Consider the following 13,936-nt stretch of genomic DNA (forward strand, 5'->3'; position numbering starts at 1 on the left):
ATTGAAAAGCTTGTGATTTTTTGGTATATGTACGGCCCTCAAAGCTCCATGTTTCCATAGCATTAGGAAACAGTGGGGATGGATAAGTATTGGGCATTGGAGTGATCCTCCCAATGCAGGCCCAGATAAACTCTTGGATCAATCTGCTCCTTATGGCATAAATAGCAAAATGCATACATCATATTATAAGCCATAAGCGCCACCAATTGCAAATATGTACATATTTCATTAAAAATAAAATTTAATACTTCAAGAGCTGTGGGACTCTCCCTGATCCAACAAGAGTAGAATCCTGCGGGTCATCAAAATGAGCCGTGGGACTCTCCCTGATCCAACAAGAGTAGAATCCGGCGGGTCATCAAAATCTAATTTCCCAAATGTGTAAGTGCCCTTGCAAAAATAGCTGCTGAGCAGGCCATTTATGGCCAAATTTCCCCCCCAAAAAAACCCTCAAGATGCCCAAGATGGGCAGCTACAACTGTTCCAAAAGCCATTGATGAGAGTTGACTTATTCATTTTCAACTTTGTGCTGAGTTTATTTTTTATCATTTCCCTGCCAAAATTTGACTGTCCTCAGGTGGCGGGTCCAGCTTTACAAGTAAGCCTTTCCTTTGGAGAGCGTCCCTTTGGGACGCAAGGTTGGGCCCCCCAACCCTCCGATTGAGAGGCTTAGTTAAGCTTGGGGCAGCCCCAAGCTTACTAAAGCCTCTTGATTGGTGGGTTGGGGGGGGGGGGGGGGGGGGGGGTGTTAGCCTTAGAGTCAACACAGCTGGCCTAATGTCTGCCTCTTTTCTACTTATTACATATGAAATTACATCATATCTTTTTCATCTTAAGAGATATCATTATTTTGACTTCATATTCTGTTTCCTCATGCAATTTTAACCCTAGTTACAACTTACCAATTCTTTGTAACTATACACCTTCCCTGAGTTCTTGAGTTGTGGCGCGCATGCGCAGTTGTGACGTGTCTGCGCTACCAGGCGCGCCAAACCACATGTACATATGTAATTACATAAGAAAACTGTGAAAATTTTCGAAGTCAGGATCCCCCTTGCCTGAGGAGGACCTACAGACTTCAGACCACCCAGAACCACGCCGTAGATAACCCAGGATCACCCCACAAGAGGATACCACGCTCCCAGTACACCTACCGTCACAGGCGCCTAGGTTATTGACAGTAAGTATACTCTTCATTTGAACCTTGATTATCCAGAGTGATTCTCTGTGTCTCTTGATTGCTTCTCTTTATTACTTTTACATCCACCCTTCTCAAGATCACAGGTTACTCTGTTAATCCTAGACTCAGTCTAAAAATCAGAGCAGATTAGTATTACTATTCTGTGTCCCCCCACCGTCTCCTTGGTGCGCGCGGAGGCTGTAGCCCTTGTTGGTCTGGCACAGCTGTCCTTATCACTTTTCCAGGTGATTCAAGTAGACTTTTGAGGATCCTCCTATAAGGAGTAGATAGACCCCCTCCAGATCATATATTTCTCTTTCTCTTTCTTTTTCTTTCTCTTTCTCTCTTACTCTCTGTTTTTAGTTCTTTATCCCAAGAAATACAACCAGTGTCCCCCATTTCTCTTGTGTCCTGTTGTCACTTTAGAGGCACAGGCTCACAGGGGGGGGGGGGGGCAACCCAAGCTTAACAAAGCCTCTCGAACGGGGGTCCCAAAGGGACTCTCTGTAGGAGAGGCTTACCTCAAAATTCACCTGCGTGGCCCGAGCACTTTGAGAAAATGACACATTTTTCACCATTGTTAAGCTCAAGAGTCATTCAAGCAAAAACCAAGCCCTTCAGAGCAATTCTGAATTGGCAAAGTTATAGCCTTGCTTCTTAGGCATCTTTTGCTTGTTTGTTTGGAAAAAATTGATGCAAAATAGCTGGTCGCTGTGGAAATACTCAAAGGGGAGAATAGAGCTTGGAAGGGAAATGGATAGCAACACTAGTAATAATGTAAGCTATGCAAGGGTGCTGATGAGGCTGCCTTCCTGAATAATGCTGAGTGGATGAGAGTAATACTAAGAAAAAGAAGAAAAAGGTGTGGCTGATTTCTACTTGATCTTAGGAGCTAGTACTATGAGCTGACTACTGTCTACTGAGGGTGAGAGGTTTGGAGCAGTGATGAGAGAGGGGAACGCAATGGCAAAGGTTCAATAGCAATGGGTTCAGGAGCAACAACACTGATATCAATGGGTGATGAGTAATTTCTACTATAATTTCTGTATCTAAAATTCTGCATGAGGTACAAGTGAGGGCGGAAGGACAGTTCTTGTACACCACGGGTGCACTAAGCCATCCCAAGGACAGCACTCCGTGGGATGACCCCAGGACAGCGCAACATACTCCACAGCCCGTCCCAGGGGCGTGCTCATCCAAATATAAAGGATCATCATAGGGATGGCCCTATGCAGCGGTGGGTAGTTACGTTACCGATGTGGTAACCCTGTTCCTGTTCATACTATCACCCTCATATCACCTAAACCCTTCATAAATACCTCATTATTACTTCATATTCAGATTCTACACCCCATTTTACCCCTAGTCACCCACTCATTTCACCTAGGATTTCCAAATGGATCAGCAGTTATTGGCATGTATAGTTTTGGCAGGTATTTTCTTCATACATATCCTTAGCATTATTACATACATCATTCATTAGTATCATAGCTACATAGGACTGCAGATCTTACATAACTTCATTACTCATTTTTCTCTTCATATGATATCAGCAGTACATTCCTTCATAGCTCTTGTAGTTATTATCAAATGCTCATCATTATTTCATCTTCTACATAGTTACCTTTCATGTACACTCTTTGGTCATTGCGCCTTCATCATTACTGCTCATCTTCAGATATTGTTACTATGTGCTCATCATGTATCACCCCCCTGTAGTACTTCTCACATATATAAACACCCCTCTAGATGTTGTATCCCCATCATGCACTTTCTACTACATCCCCTCTGTAGCACCTTTTAAAAATCACCCTTATATGCACTTTCTACTACATCCCCTCTGTAGCACCTTTACACATCACACTTAGATACACTTTCATCACCATAGAAATATATCCCCCAGCATATATCTCATTACCCATCTCAGAGTGACTCCCAAGAGCTTCTGCTTTTCCCCTTCTCACTTCTCCTCTCTCACTCAGTAGGATTGATACACCTCAGACTCATAAAGTGTTAAAGCCATATAAGTCAAAGAGAATCATCAGCCACACCCTTTTCTTTTTCTTAGTGTAACCCTCTCTCCATCAGCGTTAGTCTAGAGGGCAGCCTCACCAGCACCTGTAGCCTCTCCTACATTATTAGTAGTGTAGTTGACTATTTCCCCTCACAGCTCTTTCCTGATCTTTTAGGAGTTCCACAAGTGGTGTCCCAACAGTGGCCTGATTACCTTTAGGTTTTAGTCCTAGTTACCTTTTTCACTACCAGTCTATAGTTCTATCACCTACACAAACCCTTTCCACTCCATTCCTCTTCTAGTGCATCAGATCCCAAAACTATAAAACCCATAAAACAAGTTTCTTCAGCTTTCTTTCTCCCTCTTCTTTCCCTACCTCCTTCTCAAACTGATCTCTGCTCCAGCCAGTTACCTTTCAATATGTCTATCCACTCTCAAGATGCTGTGCATCCTATCAACAACAACCTAGGAGAGACTGCCAGTAACAACCCAAGGACTTTCTTCAACAATCCCTTCCCAACTGCTCCAGAAGATAACAACACTCACCCTGCTGGACCAACCAATCCCCTTCCTGAAAATCCAGTTCCAATCAATCCTTTACCCCAACCTACCAACACCTTCAATCAGTACAGAGGCAGCAATGGCCCCAACAATCCTCAGTTTCAATCTACCAATGCCTTCAATCAGTACAGGGACAACATACCAGGACCATCTGAAAGCTCTCACCTAGGACTCAGACAAAGGATCACACCTCCAGCCCCATCTGTATCTTCCAAGAATTCTGTGGTCTACTTTTTGGAGAAGGAAGCTAGGATGCCAGCCTACAAAGGACCAATCAAAGGAGTCAAAATCAAGCCCTTGGACAAGGAACTCTGCTTTGATGGGACCAACCTCACCATTGAAAACTTTATTAACAGGTATGAAAATGTAGGATCAACTGATGGAGCTTCTTCTATAGATTTGGTCAGGCAGGTTGTTTCTTTTCTCAAAGGGGAGGCCATCAAGGAAGAAGTGGAACAAATGGAGGCTTACAGGAACCAGAACTGGGAGGACCTCAAGAAGCAGCTACTGGACAGATATGGATCCCCACTCCCTTTGGTCAGATATACTAGGAGGGACCTCACTCAATTGATCAACAACTCAATCCAGGCTGGAGGAATCAAAACTTCAGAAGAATTCAGGTTGTTCAACAATAAATATTCAGTCATTACTAATTATCTTTTAAGAATGAAACAGTGCTCCCACCTGGAGGAATTCAGAGAATTTCTATTGGATGCCCTTAGCCCAGAACTGGAATCAGCTGTCACCAAGGAACTCATCAAGTGCAATGAAATGCTGGCCTCAGAGGATGGAGGAATGATTCTACCCCCAACTTCAACCATCTACTCCTTCATAATCAGAGAAGTCCATTCAGCATCAGTCATGGAAAGGAGAAAACTCTTCAAAATGGCTCTTCCCCAGGATCAAAAGGACTCAACTCTTCCAGTAACCAAGGCCCCTCCTTCCACCTCTCAACCCATGGCTCCTCCTTCCAGGCCTCCACCTCAGATTACCACTTCCCAGGCACCTAAAACCACAGAGCAGAAACTAGAGGAGATCACACAGCAATTAGCAGCTCTTACTGCAGGAAAATCAGCCCCACCTCACCTTATTGGAGCTGCCCCTGGCCAACAGTACACCCCTTCTCCTAGGAATAAACCAGATTTCAAATGCTTCTACTGCTTTCAGAACAACCATGGAACCAGGTCTTGCTCTCTTCTAAACTATGATGTGGATTCTGGATTAGTCATCAGGGATGGAAACAGATACAAATTTCCAGACAACACACCTATTCCTTGGGATACCAGTAGACCTATCAAAACTATAGTGGACCAATTCTCCAAGAATTCTGCCAGGCCAACCACCATCTCTTCCTTTGGCCAACTTGAGGAACTAGCCCAGGACTCTCCAACTGTATATGATGTGGATATTGGAAAAAGGACCAGATCTAGCCAGGACCCAGAGGATGAACCTACTACTAGTGGAAAAAGGACCAGGAATGAAAAGGAATCTCTAATGGATATGGACCAGGATGACTTAATCAAATTTGCAACCTCACCTTCCAAAACTCCTCCTAAACCCAGTCCAGCCCAACCTTCCAAACCAGGCCCAAAAGTTAAATTCCAGGACAACCAGGACCAAGGCCAGCCCAGTACAGACAAGCCATCTAGGAAAACCCACTTGGAAAAGCCACTAGCCAAGGAATACCCAGGGATTGAAGATTCTATAGTCAACAGGGTGCTCAACAAAACTACTGTGGAACTTACCATTGGGGAACTTCTAGCCTCTTCTCCTTCTGCCTCTGAAGCCTTCAAAAAGAAAATTTCCAACAGGAGGGTCTCTGTGGATTCAACCAAATCAGCCAACTCTGCAGCTATGGAAGAAGAAGAGGAAACTCCTGGACAAAATCACTACTCCTGCCCCCTTGCCTATGTCAGACTCACCATGGGAGGAAAATCTTTTGAAGCACTCTTGGACACTGGATCTATGGTCAACATTATCCCTGAGGAGATGGCCCAATCTATAGGACTGGTTATCACTGAAAAACCCATGAAGCTCAAAGGAATTGGAGGCCACCATACTGGAATCACTGGAATTGCTGAAGGAGTGGAGGTTCTTCTAGGAAAAATCACCAAGACTGTTCATTTCTGGGTAGCTAAAGGAGGAGTTCAGCTAATTGTAGGAAAACCCTTCTTAATGGATGCATCAGCCACTATCAAATACAATGGAAACAGGGAGGAATCACTGTCTGTGGTGGACAAAGGACAAACTTACTTGGTACCAATCCTCCTGCCTAATCATCACAAATGGGAAACCAGCCTTCCAATCAATCTAGTCACCAGGGATTTTTTAGGCCAAGGACAGGATTTCAGCTTCTCCCAATAGGATCTGGAACCCTGTCTAAAGCAACATCACCAACCTATGCCACCTATGCCTCAAAATATAAATCAACCTTAAAAAAGATAAAACCAGTCAACCAACCTATGCCCCTTTCTCTTAATCCTCCTCTGGCCAGAACACCACTCTCCAGGGATCCCTATGCAACTCCTTTAACTCCATTTCCACCTCCTTTTACTCCTACCTCCAAAATTACTCAAGACAGGCTGGACCTTATCAACTTTGGACCCCCTGGATGGCTTTCAGAACAAGAATATTTATTATTAGTTTGGGTCATCACCATCAGACAAGGAGCCCTGGCCTTCAAGGAAGATGAAAGAGGACTACTCAAACATACCTATGGACAACCTTACACCATCCCAGTTATTCCCCATGAACCTTGGCAACAGAAACCTATCCCAATCCCTGGACCCATCAAGGACCAAGTCATAGAATTAGTAAGGGAAAGACTCAGGACTGGCCTCTATGAACAATCTTTTTCCAGCTACTCCAGCCCCATCTTCTGTGTCAAAAAGCAAGATGGCAAATTAAGGATATTCCATGATCTCCAGAAACTCAACAAAGTCACTATCAAGGATGCAGGCTTACCACCATCACCAGAGGAACTCATTGACTCATTCACTGGAAGGGCTTGCCATGGACTTGGAGACATTATGGGAGGATATGATGAAAGGGAGTTAGCACCAGAATCTAGGCCCCTCACCACCTTTGAAACTCCTCTAGGAAGATTCCAACTCACCAGATTACCCCAAGGAGCCACCAATTCAGTTGCAGTTTATCAGGCCCAGATGATGTGGATCCTCCAGGATGAATTAACTCACCACATGGGAATCTTTATTGATGATGGAGGAATCAAAGGACCAACCTCAGACTACAATGGACAAACCCTGGATGCCAACCCCCAAATCAGAAAATTTATCTTTGAATATGCCATCACTCTGGAAAGGATACTCTTTAGGATTGAAGAAGCTGGAGTCACTATCTCTGGTAAAAAGTTTGCCTGTTGTGTCCCTGCCCTGGATCTAGTAGGCCATGTTGTCTGCAAGGAAGGAAGGAAAATCTCAGCTAAGAAACTCAACAAAATAGAAACTTGGCCAACCCCAATCACCCCAACTGAAGTCAGAGGATTCCTAGGTATCTGTGTCTATGTCAGAATGTTTATCCAAAATTACTCCACCATCACTGCACCTCTCAGACAACTCACCAGGAAGGACTCTACTTGGGATTGGACAGAGGACTGCCAGGAAGCTTTTGAGGACCTTAAAAGGATTATTGGAAAGGATATCACCCTCAAGAAACTGGAATTTGGACCTGAAGCTGGACAAATCAAACTCTCTGTGGATTCTAGTTATATTGCTGCTGGAGCTGTTCTTACCCAGGAGGATTCTGCTAATTTGGACAGGCCAGTTTTATATGAGTCAGTGGTCTTTTCAAAAAGGGAATCAGAATACTCACAATCAAAACTGGAACTCTGTGGGGTCTCTAAAATCCTCAAGAAACTTCAAATCAAGCTCTGGGGCCAACACTTTCAACTCAGGGTGGATGCCAAGTGCCTTATTGGAATGATCAACAACCCTTCTCTACCTAATGCCCCTATGAACAGATGGATTGCCTTTATTCAGCTCTTCTCTTTTGACTTGGTCCACACCCCAGGAAAAACTTTCACCTTACCAGATGGACTTTCCAGGAGGCCTCCAGACCCAGATGAGGAGGACTGCCCTAGCTTTGATGAGGATGAAGAATGGATCAAACCTCACCCTGGATTTGGACTCAAGCAATCTTCTTTTGGAATTCTTTCTTGTCCTGGTTTGCTGCTGGGGACATCAGCTAAGTTGGGGGAGGAGGTAAGGTCTCTTCAACAAGGAATTTGGAAACATTTGGAATACTACCTGGCCACCATGAACAAACCTCCTGGATGCAGCACCCTGGAATTCAGACAAATTTTGCACAAATCAGCCAACTACTTTCTCTCAAATGGAGTATTACACAGGATCAACAAACCTTTCTCCCAAATAGTGGTCACTTCCCCTTCAGCACAGAAATCCATCCTCAGCTCTCTCCATGAAACCCTAGGTCACAGAGGAATTTCAGAAACCTACAGAAGAACTAAACTCAGATTTTGGTGGCCAGGACTTAAAAGAGGAGTTACCAAGTGGGTCCAATCTTGTGAAGCTTGCAAAAAGAGGAACTCAGTACTACCCATGGAACCAAAGAAGCCCACTGGATCATCAACAATCTTTGGAAGAGTTAGTTTGGACACAGTACACATCAAGGCAGGTAAATGGAAATACTTGGTAATTGCTAGAGATGACCTTTCTGGATGGATAGAAGCTGTTGGACTGGAGAAAATACAGGCAAAGAAAATCTCCCACTGGTTCTTGGAAAATTGGATCTACAGATATGGAGCCCCTTGGTCAGTAACGGTGGATGGAGGCTCAGAATTTGGACAACAATTTCAAAACTCACTTCTAGAAGCAGGTATCAAAGTAAAAGTCACAACACCCTATTATCCTGAAGCTAATGGAATGGTAGAAAGAGGACATCAGGCAATCAAGGACACTTTGGTCAAACTGTGTGGAACTGAAGGCAAGAAATGGAGGTCTTATTTACCTTTAGTATTGTTTGCAGACAGAATATCCACCAAAAGATCAACTGGCTACTTTACCTATGAATTGGTTCTTGGACAATCACCCATCTTACCCATAGACTTGGAACTGGAAACTTTCTTTGGAATAGACTGGACCACAGTGGAATCAACTCAGGACCTTCTTTTGGCCAGGACTCAACAATTGGAAAACAGGGACACTATTCTTCAGCAGGCACATTTGCACCTTATGGACACCAGGAAAAGCTCTGTGGATTACTGGAACAACAAAAAGACAGCAAGAAAACCACTACAAACTGGAGAACTGGTATTAGTATACAATAAATCTCTGGACTCCCAATTTGGGAAACTCTTTGAAAATAAATGGAATGGACCTTACAGAATAAAAACTCAAAATCCTGGAGGCTCTTACACCTTGGAAGAACTGGATGGAACTGAATTGGCCAGAAGATATGCATCAACACATGTCAAAAAGTATCATTCTAGGACTTCTTTCTCTGAAAACATACCATAAAATATATATATATATATATCAATCCCTAGATAAATCTCCCTTCCTCCCTTCTAAATCTGGCCCACTCTACAGGATCCCAGGCTAATTGCAAAAAAAAAAAAAAAAGATAAATAAGTAAAAATTAGTATATAATCACAACATAAAATTTCATTAGTATCATTCACAATCATCAATCCTCTCTCTGGCTCTTTCTCTGTCTCTCCTATTTCTTTCCTCTTCATCTCTTTCCCTATTCATCTCTCTCCTATTCCTAGCAGCCTCTTCTCTTTCCCTCTCACGACGTAGGCGGCGGCTAGCGCGGTTCCTTTGGCGGCGCAGGCGCAAATTATCAGCTCGGCGCACTTGGCGCTCGAAGTTGGATCTTGCAATGGCGTCCCGGTCACCAGGACGCAGGTTGGATAAATCAATCATCTACACATAAGAAATAAAAAAAAAAAAAAAAGAAACAAAAAGAAATTAACTCGTTTTAGTATTAAAAATTACTTCTAAAAATAAATAAAAGAACTTACTCGGTTGTAGTGCTCCTCGAACTGAGCAAAGAAGCGTTCCTTGGCGGCTTGAACGGCGTCCTTGTCTCTATGAGTAGCGGTGGCGAATTCGACAAACTCAAGCTCCATGGTATGGTAAAAGTTCTGTGCCCCACGCAGAGGAATGTTCTCGGCTGGAAACGCGGCTTGAGCAGGCATGGTGGGATGGATTCGAGGAGTATGTACTCCATTATAATCAACTTCGTCGTCGGAATACTCGGCTGGGTCTTCGGCATTATCAACACTGTTATCAGAATTATCTACTGGAATACCGGCGGCGTCTTCTTCGGAATTGGGAGTTGGGGGACGAAACAGCTCTTCTTCAATAGTGCTATCCTCAATTATAATAGGATTAAGATAAGACATCGCTTTGGTTTTCGAGTTAGGGAAAAATAATGGGCAGTTCGGCGATTTCTGCGAGGACTACGGGCTCAAGAAACTATGGACGACGCTGGTGTACGACCCAGACCCTACACTCTTTATTATTAACACTCTTTTCGACTCTGGTGCACGATCCAGGCGGGTTCTCCTTTGGTTTTCTACTTCCGGCCGCGCTCGGGCCGGATTTTCATTAATCCTTTTAGAAAAGGTATCGGCGCTCATTTCCCAAAGCCGCCGTATGGCTCAAACTTTTTCCTGGGGTCTTGCCTTTCATTTGGCGGTGGACCTTTGGATTTCCATCGAGCGGTTCGAAAGATACAAGCGTTCAAAAGGCGTGGATCGAATTTTCTTAGCCCCGCGGACCTACGGACTTCTCCTTTTCGAACGTTACCGGCACACGACAACTCGGGCTGATTTCTAGCGCCAAATTTTCCTTGCCCTCTGGCCTTTCATTCTATCAAGTTTTTATCGAATTCCATCGGACGGTTTCGATTTTATGAGCGGTCAAAGCTCGACTTTCATTTTCGACGCCGGTGCGCGACCCGGATTGGTTGTTTTCTCACTCTCTTTTCGACGCCGGTGCACGACCCGGTTTAATTTTTCTTTCCTTTTGAGTTCTTTTCCCTTTCTTTTCCTTTTCCTTTCTTTTTTTTTTTTTTTTTCTTTTCTTTATTCCCTTACCCCATGAGTTTTGGACGACTAAAACGAAGATTGGCGATATCTACTCGTTGCGCCTAGGAACAGACTCGCCGCAGCCGCGCCCAATCAAGTAAAACTGGATCAGCGTTGTTATGGAGCATCAACAACATCCTCAGGAATAAAATTAGTATAAATAAGGACCTCTAGTCACCTCATAATGGGGGGGAACCTGATAAGGGATTATGGATCAAGGAAAATAAAATAATCATGGATGGAACTTACTCCCCTCTTTTCTTTTCTGAATATTACTCTCCTTCAACTCCCTTCAGACCCTTTATTCCTATTAAATCTGAATATTACTCCCCTTCAACTCCCTTCAGACCCTTTATTTCTATTAATCTAAAAATTACTCTCCTTCATATCCCTTCAAGATTTTTTCTGTTATTATCATCTGGAAATTACACTCCTTCCCCAATCCTTCTTCAGATTTTTTTCCCTTCTCTTCATGAGCACTACCTCAGATAAAAATTCCTCACTCCTCTTTATGCCACTAGGATTATTCTTCATTCATAAAAATCTTTCAAACATATACTTCACCTTTCTGGCCACATTGGACTACTTCTACTTGCCATTTTGGTCTACTTTTTTTCCTTTTTTTGCCACTTTGGGACTCCTTCTTACTTCAGATACTCCAACCATTCCTACATATAAAACCCACTTCATACATATAAAATCTGGTCACCCTTCCTTTGCTTTAAAAACCTTCTTTTCTTCTTTTTGAACTCTGGACCTTTGGACTCTGGACCCCATATAAAATCCTCTTCTTCTAGGAATTCTGGACTTTCTTCTCAAGTATTCAACCCTCTTCAAGTCACATGGCCACATTGGATTTCTGGACTTCTTTGGACAACAGTAGATATTCTTTCAGGTTAAATATATAAATACCTCAACTCTTCATTCTGAATTATCATTAGCTTCATCATATATCTTCATACTTGCCTATCCTCTGGTCTAAGCTTCCATCCCTCACTCCCCCCTTACTAGTTCAGTGATACCCACTGGATTTTAGTCTTACTAGTCTATGGATATGCCATTAGATTTTAGTCTTCTTTTTTTACTAGTCTATGGATATGCCATTAGATTTTAGTCTTCATAATTGGTGTACTACACATAGTTAGTATATCGTCCACTCCCCCTATCTCAATTCTCTTCTTCATAAGCTTAGATTTTCAGTAGTTTAGTTCTAGTATTATCTTATATAGTGGATCTTCTAGTTTTTCATAGTGTTTGAGATATTCAGTTTTATATAGTTGATTAGTTTTAGAATTATCTTCTTCTGGACTTGGACTTTTGGACTTCTTTTATGGACTCTATGGACTTCTTTGTGGACATTGGACCCTTGGATTGTACTCTCAGGACTTCTTTTTGGACACTGGATTTTGGACTTCCTTGGTTGGATAACTACTTCCCTCTTTGGTTGGACCTCTCTCAGGAATTGGCCTCTTTGGTTGGATAACTACTTCCCTCCTTGGATTTGGACCTCTTGGACTTGGCCTCTTTGGTTGGATAACTACTTCCCTCCTTGGATTGGACTAACTCCTTTTCCTTATTTCTTTTTTTTTTTTTTTTTTTTTTCCCAAATTTCTCTTCTTCATCTCTTTTCTTTTCCTCTCAGTGTCTGGGGACAGACAATAAGTTGGGGGAGCTTGTGGTAAACCTGTTCCTGTTCATACTATCACCCTCATATCACCTAAACCCTTCATAAATACCTCATTATTACTTCATATTCAGATTCTACACCCCATTTTACCCCTAGTCACCCACTCATTTCACCTAGGATTTCCAAATGGATCAGCAGTTATTGGCATGTATAGTTTTGGCAGGTATTTTCTTCATACATATCCTTAGCATTATTACATACATCATTCATTAGTATCATAGCTACATAGGACTGCAGATCTTACATAACTTCATTACTCATTTTTCTCTTCATATGATATCAGCAGTACATTCCTTCATAGCTCTTGTAGTTATTATCAAATGCTCATCATTATTTCATCTTCTACATAGTTACCTTTCATGTACACTCTTTGGTCATTGCGCCTTCATCATTACTGCTCATCTTCAGATATTGTTACTATGTGCTCATCATGTATCACCCCCCTGTAGTACTTCTCACATATATAAACACCCCTCTAGATGTTGTATCCCCATCATGCACTTTCTACTACATCCCCTCTGTAGCACCTTTTAAAAATCACCCTTATATGCACTTTCTACTACATCCCCTCTGTAGCACCTTTACACATCACACTTAGATACACTTTCATCACCATAGAAATATATCCCCCAGCATATATCTCATTACCCATCTCAGAGTGACTCCCAAGAGCTTCTGCTTTTCCCCTTCTCACTTCTCCTCTCTCACTCAGTAGGATTGATACACCTCAGACTCATAAAGTGTTAAAGCCATCTAAGTCAAAGAGAATCATCAGCCACACCCTTTTCTTTTTCTTAGTGTAACCCTCTCTCCATCAGCGTTAGTCTAGAGGGCAGCCTCACCAGCACCTGTAGCCTCTCCTACATTATTAGTAGTGTAGTTGACTATTTCCCCTCACAGCTCTTTCCTGATCTTTTAGGAGTTCCACACCAATAACGGTAACGTAACGGTTTTTAAGCCGTTACTTGTAACGGTGGTGCGCTACGTTATTGCGCCACTGCTTGCACCATTTTTTTCTGCTCGTTACGTTATTGGGGCCCGCGGCGCGCCAGATAATGCGCTGATTTCAGCGCCAAAACAGCCCTTAAGGGCTTGTTATCGCGTTATCCAAGCGATAACGTAGCATAACGGCGTCGGAAAAAGACCCGTTACGCTAACCATATGGCGCTTAAAAGGCCCGTTACTCGTAACGCAATGGGGCGCGGTGGATAACGGAGGTAGTTACGTTATGCAAATAGCGCGGATAACGCAACGTAACGTAACTACCCACCGTTGCCCTATGTACCCTCACCGGAACGGCTTGAGCATACAGCCTTGGGCTGGCAGAACAGTACCATAATGCTGCTCCGCGGCATGAAGAATGCTAACCACGCACGTGGCCTGAGTGGCAGTTTTTCTGTCCAAATGCCAGCAATCAAA

This window comes from Puccinia triticina, chromosome 6A (assembly GCF_026914185.1).
Source record: "Puccinia triticina chromosome 6A, complete sequence".
NCBI lineage: Eukaryota > Fungi > Basidiomycota > Pucciniomycetes > Pucciniales > Pucciniaceae > Puccinia > Puccinia triticina.